This window comes from Pseudophryne corroboree, chromosome 5 (genome assembly GCF_028390025.1).
Source record: "Pseudophryne corroboree isolate aPseCor3 chromosome 5, aPseCor3.hap2, whole genome shotgun sequence".
NCBI lineage: Eukaryota > Metazoa > Chordata > Amphibia > Anura > Myobatrachidae > Pseudophryne > Pseudophryne corroboree.
This window is the reverse complement of record NC_086448.1, coordinates 793,060,155-793,066,154: the sequence shown is the minus strand read 5'-3', so window position 1 is coordinate 793,066,154 and position 6,000 is coordinate 793,060,155. Positions and strand designations below refer to the sequence as shown.

General features: G+C 51.5%; 1 long non-coding RNA gene across 1 annotated transcript in view; it reads left to right on the top strand.

Moving 5' to 3' along the window:
- Nucleotides 1-933: 933 nt before the first annotated feature.
- The window catches only part of LOC134929474 (uncharacterized), a 100,030-nt gene continuing 94,963 nt past the window's right edge, over nt 934-6,000 (top strand). The window contains exon 1 of the long non-coding RNA XR_010178579.1: nt 934-992. This is a non-coding gene — a long non-coding RNA (uncharacterized LOC134929474). The remainder of the gene's footprint in view (nt 993-6,000) is intronic.

The window sequence follows — 6,000 nt, the reverse complement described above, 5'->3', positions numbered from 1 at the left end:
TAGCACACTGTATGAGGGAAAAATCACATTATAGCACGCAGAATGAGGGAAAAATTACATAGCACACAGAATCTAGGCAAAATTCAGCCAAATAATGCAGGGAGAAGAGGGGGGGGGGGGGGGGGGAGAAATGGGAGACACACTCACACACACTCACACACACACACTCACTCTCACACACACTCCCACCTCATAGATGGAGGCCGGGCCCGCCAGGATATTGGGAACGGGGTGCAGAGCGGTGCAGCGCTGCGGAGGACGAAGACAGAGAGAGAGCGTCCTGACGCGTACAGGAAGGAGGGGGCGTGGTCAGAACAGAGGTCGCTGTACGCGAGTCAGGACGCTCCTCTCTCTCCTCGTCCCCCGCCGCGCTGCACCGCTGTCCACCCCGTTCCCAATACCGCGCCGGGACCCGGCCTCCATCCCGGTGCCGGTATATGTAGGGGGGGCGTTCGCCCTAATCGCTCCCGCTAAATCCGCCACTGGTCCAGTGGTGGTGTATTGTGCTGCATCAGACCAGTGGTAGTGTCCTGTGCATCAGCCATCAGTCATTCCAGTGACCAGGCAGTCACAGTGGTATACTCTGCTGCCATATGTCCAATGCTGCTGTACAGGGTCGGATTAACAATGGGGCGGATGGAGCTGCAGCTCCAGGCCCCCCATTGAAAATAGGCCCACAGAGCTCCCTGCAGTGCAGCCAGTGATGACAGGAAAAAAATCCTGTCATCAGCAGCAGTAGCAGCAACAGACTCACCTCCTTTCCGCCCAGTCACACATCCACACACAACCGGCCGACTGAAGTCCCAACCACCCGTGGGCTTACATATCCAAAACTAGCTGCCTGCCACAGTCTGAATGTGCCCGAGGCTCCGCCCCCGGGTCCGTCTGAGGCCCCGCCCCCATCCCGGCCCGAAGCTCCGCCCCCGCATCCAATGTTACACAGTCTTGTGTGGAGCAGCACAAACTGTACAACAGTACAGTAGAAGAGCAAGGTAGGTGCTGCAGTGGTCACAATGTCAATACATACATGTATTAAGTAAGAGGAATGGGAGCATAGCTTTATTATATTATAAAAGGGGGGGAACAGGCAGCTCATGTCATAGAAATATATAAGGGGGGTGGTTAGTGGGCATACGGTACATACACATATAAGGAGGAACAGGGCTAAAAGTTCAATATAAAGATATAAAGGGGGTCAGGAGGCACAACTTAAATATAAAAGGGAGGATATAGGTACAATGTAAATAATATATATAATGGGGGTAGGTGACATCATAACTAAATATGTAAGGGGGCATGTCGCATAAATAAATAAAAGAACATATTACCATCAGTATAAACCGCTGCACCTGTGTATAATGCTCACATGTATATACCGCTGCCCCTGTGTATAATGCCCACATGTATATGTTGCTGCACCTGTGTATAATGCCCACATGTATATACTGCTGCTCCTGTGTATATTGCCCACATGTATATATTGCTGCACCTGTGTATAATGCCCACATGTATATACCGCTGCCCCTGTGTATAATGCCCACATGTATATACCGCTGCCCCTGTGTATAATGCCCACATGTATATACTGCTGCCCCTGTCTATAATGCCCACATGTATATACCGCTGCCCCTGTGTATAATGCCCACATGTATATACCGCTGCCCCTGTGTATAATGCCCACATGTATATACTGCTGCCCCTGTGTATAATGCCCACATGTATATACCGCTGCACCTGTGTATAATGCTCACATGTATATACCGCTGCCCCTGTGTATAATGCCCACATGTATATACCGCTGCCCCTGTGTATAATGCCCACATGTATATACTGCTGCACCTGTGTATAATGCCCACATGTATATACTGCTGCACCTATGTATAATGCCCACATGTATATACTGCTGCACCTGTGTATAATGCCCACATGTATATACCGCTGCACCTATGTATAATGCCAACATGTATATACCGCTGCCCCTGTCTATAATGCCCACATGTATATACTGCTGCCCCTGTGTATAATGCCCACATGTATATACCGCTGCCCCTGTGTATAATGCCCACATGTATATACTGCTGCCCCTGTGTATAAGGCCCACATGTATATACTGCTGCCCCTGTGTATAATGCCCACATGTATATACCGCTGCCCCTGTGTATAATGCCCACATGTATATATACTGCTGCCCCTGTGTATAATGCCCACATGTATATACTGCTGCCCCTGTGTATAATGCCCACATGTATATACTGCTGCACCTATGTATAATGCCAACATGTATATACCGCTGCCCCTGTGTATAATGCCCACATGTATATACTGCTGCCCCTGTGTATAATGCCCACATGTATATACCGCTGCACCTGTGTATAATGGCCACATGTATATACTGCTCACCTGTGTATAATGCCCACATGTATATACTGCTGCACCTGTGTATAATGCCCACATGTATATACTACTGCACCTGTGTATAACGCCCATATGTATATACTGCTGCGCCTGTGTATAACGCCCACATCTATATACTGCTGCCCCTGTGTATAATGCCCAAATGTATATACTGCTGCACCTGTGTATAATGCCCACGTATATGTACTGCTGCACCTGTGTATAATGCCACGTATATATACTGCTGCGCCTGTGTATAATGCCGACATGTATATACCGCTGCGCCTGTGTATAATGCACACATGTATATACTGCTCACCTGTGTATAATGTCCACGTGTATACACTGCAGCACCTGTGTATGATGCTCACATGTATATACTGCTGCGCCTATGTATAAAGCCCACTGTATATACTGCTGCACCTGTGTATAATGCCCACATGTATATACTGCTGCACCTGTGTATAATGCCCACATGTATATACTGCTGTGCCTGTGTATAATGGGGGTCATTCCGACCCGTTCGCACGCAGCGGTTTCTCACTGCGGTGTGAACGGGTACGGAATGCGCATGCGCGGCGGCCGCAGTGCGCATGTGCGACGTTGTGGGTTACGTCGCGTCTACTGAAGGAAGCCGTCGCAGAGCCGACCGCAAAGAAGATTGACAGGAAGAAGGCGTTCCAAGGCGGATCCGGACTGTTGGCTGCCGTTTTCGGGGAGTGGTAAGGAAAACGCAGGCGTGTCCAGGAGAACGGAGGGTGGATGTCTGATGTCAGAGGCGGCTTCAGCATCGCAGGGATCGTCGCACAGGGTAAGTATGTCCAGGGCTGGTCTAGTTTTACTTGAAATTTTTTTAGCTTTCTGGGCTACACAAGCGATCGCAGCCCTGCTAAGCTAAAATACACTCCCCCAAAGGCGTGTACTAGTTGATCGCAGCAGCAGCAAAAAGTTGCTGGCTGCGATCAACTCGGAATGACCACCTATGCCCACATGTATATACACTGCTGTTTCTGTGTATAATGCCCACATGTATATATACTGCTGCACCTGTGTATAATGCCACATGTATATACTGCTGCTTCTGTGTATAATGCCCGCATGTATATACTGCTGCATCTGTGCCCACATGAACCCTTGGGCTCATTTATTGTGTGTAAATCTGTCTCTGGTACTAGCCAGTGCCGCCTCAGCCATTTTTCTCACCTCACGTCCCTGGTGGTAGGGCATATACTGTAGATTATAAGCTTCACTGGGGCAGGGACTGATGTGAATGGGCAAACACTTTCTGCAAAGCGCTGTGGAATATGTGTGAGCTATATAAATAACTGGTAATAATGTTAATAATAATTTTTCATGGCCTGCATTGAGCAGGAAAAAACACCAAAGTGCAAGGAGTGTGTGTTGTGTATGACGACGGGGAGCACTGGCTATGGCTTGATAGCTACTCCCCCACCCCCACACTTGTTGCTCAAAGAGTCATAAACTGCTCACCTGTAGATGCCTCGGCGTAGAAAAAGTGAATTACCAGAGAGAGGCCAATGTTACTTTATTAACCTAATTTGTGTTTCCAGAGCGAGCTTATTTAATAACCAGTATTAGCATTCCGGCAGACTTTGAAAAAATAGTTTTCAAGGAGCACCATTTTCTTATTTCTCTTATTTTTCACACTGGCTGCGCTGCCTGCAGGGGTAGAGAGGGCACGCATGGAAACGTGAGGAGGAGCGGCTGCAACACTGAAGACCTGTTCTCTCTGACATTTACTGAGCATCACGGCTGTAAAGTAAGGAGGGTGATGAAGGAAAGGTCGGTCCAGAATGTGAGGGATGGAGCAGAGTAATGGAGGAGAGGAGGTGACGGTGTGTGATGGATGGAGCAGAGTGATGGAAGAGAGGACAGGGCCGGAGTGTTAGTGATGGAGGAGAGGAGGTGCCGGAGTGTTAGTGATGGAGCAGAGTGATGGAGGAGAGGAAGGGCCAGAGTGTGAGGGATGGAGAAGAGGAAGGGCCAGAGTGTGAGGGAATGAGCAGAGTGATGGAGGAGAGGATGTGCCGTAGTGTGAGGAATGGAGGTGGCGGAGTGTGAGGAATGGAGCAGAGTGATGGAAGAGAGGAAGGGCTGGAGTGTGAGGGAAGGAGCAGAGTGATGGAGGAGAGGAGGTGCCGGAGTGTGAGGGATGGAGCAAAGTGATGGAGGAGAAGAGGTGCCGGAGTGTGATGGATGGAGTAGAGTGATGGAGGAGAGGAGGTGCCGGAGTGTGAGGGATGGAGCAAAGTGATGGAGGAGAAGAGGTGCCGGAGTGTGAGGGATGGAGGAGAGGAGGGGCCGTAGTGTGAGGGATGGAGCAGAGTGATGGAGGAGAGGAGTGGATGGAGTGTGAGGGATGGAGCAGAGTGATGGAGCAGAGTGATGGAAGAGAGGAAGGGCTGGAGTGTGAGGGAAGGAGCAGAGTGATGGAGGAGAGGAGGTGCCGGAGTGTGAGGGATGGAGCAAAGTGATGGAGGAGAAGAGGTGCCGGAGTGTGATGGATGGAGTAGAGTGATGGAGGAGAGGAGGTGCCGGAGTGTGAGGGATGGAGCAAAGTGATGGAGGAGAAGAGGTGCCGGAGTGTGAGGGATGGAGGAGAGGAGGGGCCGTAGTGTGAGGGATGGAGCAGAGTGATGGAGGAGAGGAGTGGATGGAGTGTGATGGATGGAGCAGAGTGATGGAGGAGAGGAGGGGCCGTAGTGTGAGGGATGGAGCAGAGTGATGGAGGAGAGGAGTGGATGGAGTGTGAGGGATGGAGCAGAGTGATGGAGGAGAGGAGGGGCTGGAGTGTGAGGGATGGAGCAGAGTGATGGAGGAGAGGAGTGGATGGAGTGTGAGGGATGGAGCAGAGTGATGGAGGAGAGGAGGGGCTGGAGTGTGAGGGATGGAGCAGAGTGATGGAGGAGAGGAGTGGATGGAGTGTGAGGGATGGAGCAGAGTGATGGAGCAGAGTGATGGGGGAGAAGAGGGGCTGGAGTGTGAGGGATGGAGCAGAGTGATGGAGGAGAGGAGGGGCTGGAGTGTGAGGGATGGAGCAGAGTGATGGAGGAGAGGAGGGGCTGGAGTGTGAGGGATGGAGCAGAGTGATGGAGGAGAGGAGGGGCTGGAGTGTGAGGGATGGAGCAGAGTGATGGAGGAGAGGAGGGGCCGTAGTGTGAGGGATGGAGCAGAGTGATGGAGGAGAGGAGTGGATGGAGTGTGAGGGATGGAGCAGAGTGATGGAGGAGAGGAGGGGCCGTAGTGTGAGGGATGGAGCAGAGTGATGGAGGAGAGGAGTGGATGGAGTGTGAGGGATGGAGCAGAGTGATGGAGCAGAGTGATGGGGGAGAAGAGGGGCTGGAGTGTGAGGGATGGAGCAGAGTGATGGAGGAGAGGAGGGGCTGGAGTGTGAGGGATGGAGCAGAGTGATGGAGGAAAGGAGAGGCTGGAGTGTGAGGGATGGAGCAGAGTGATGGAGGAGAGGAGGGGCCGTAATGTGAGGGATGGAGCAGAGTGATGGAGGAGAGGAGGGGCTGGAGTGTGAGGGAAGGAGCAGAGTGATGGAGGAGAGGAGGGGCTGGAGTGTGAGGGAAGGAGCAGAGT